This window comes from Bison bison, unplaced genomic scaffold (assembly GCF_000754665.1).
Source record: "Bison bison bison isolate TAMUID 2011002044 unplaced genomic scaffold, Bison_UMD1.0 scf7180017864383, whole genome shotgun sequence".
Taxonomy (NCBI): Eukaryota; Metazoa; Chordata; class Mammalia; order Artiodactyla; family Bovidae; genus Bison; species Bison bison.
The window spans coordinates 77,792-78,943 of record NW_011494955.1 but is presented as its reverse complement, the minus strand read 5'-3'; the positions used below and the strand labels follow the sequence as shown (position 1 = coordinate 78,943).

At 46.9% G+C, this 1,152-nt stretch overlaps 1 pseudogene across 1 annotated transcript; it reads left to right on the top strand.

Annotated features, from left to right (window-relative positions):
• Positions 1–6: 6 nt before the first annotated feature.
• Positions 7–1,146, top strand: LOC105001382 (annotated as a pseudogene). Its single transcript, XR_826858.1, has one exon. The product of XR_826858.1 is annotated as an E3 ubiquitin-protein ligase MARCH5 pseudogene (transcript).
• The last annotated feature ends 6 nt before the right edge of the window (positions 1,147–1,152 follow it).

Here is a 1,152-nt window from a genome sequence, read left to right as displayed (position 1 = left end):
CCACCGCCGGGCTCACGGAGCCGCCCCGGGAGGCTGGGTGGCGGGTTCGCGGCTGCCACCGGACTGAGGCCTACTCCGCCACCTCTCAGTGCTATTGTCCAGGGCCCGGCCCTGACCAGGCACACCGGAGAGGCGAGTGCACCAGCTCCGCCGAAGATGCCAGACTAAGCCCTACAGCAGATGCTGGACAGAAGTTGCTGGGTGTGTTTTGCCACTGATGAAGATAATAAAACAGCTGAATGGGTGAGACCATGCAGATGCAGAGGATCTACAAAATGGGTTCACCAGGCTTGTCTACAGTGCTGGGTGGATGAAAAACAAAGAGGAAACAGTACAGCCAGAGTGGCATGTCCTCAGTGCAATGCTGAATACTTAATAGTTTTTCCAAAGTTGGGTCCAGTTGTTTACATCTTGGATCTTGCAGATAGACTGATCTCAAAAGCCTGTCCATTTGCTGCAGCAGGAATAATGGTTGGCTCCATCTATTGGACAGCTGTGACTTACGGACAGGTGACAGTGATGCAGGTTGTAGGCCATAAAGAAGGTCTGGATGTTATGGAGAGAGTTGATCCTTTATTCCTTTTAATTGGACTTCCTACTATTCCGGTCATGCTGATACTAGGCAAGATGATTCGCTGGGAGGACTATGTGCTTAGACTCTGGCGCAAATACTCAAATAAACCACAAATTTTGAACAGTATATTCCCAGGGATTGGTTGTCCTGTTCCTCGAATTCCAGCTGAGGCTAATCCCTTAGCAGATCATGTCTCTGCCACCCGAATTTTGTGTGGAGCCCTTGTTTTTCCTACTATTGTGACAATAGTTGGTAAACTAATGTTCAGTAGTGTTAACTCTAATTTACAAAGGACAATCTTGGGTGGAATTGCTTTCGTTGTCATTAAAGGAGCATTCAAGGTTTACTTCAAACAGCAGCAATATTTACGTCAGGCACATCGCAAAATCCTAAATTACCCAGAGCAAGAAGAAGCATAAAACTGCGACTTCTTGTTGTTCTGCAGTCCTCCCATTCTTAGGAGTCTGTGTGTCGTTCTGATTCCATCATTGATGCACAGTAATGGAGACTTGTAATAAGCTGCTGCTCTCATATTTTTAAGAAATATAATAAAGCACTTAGGGCAGGGGAAACCCCCT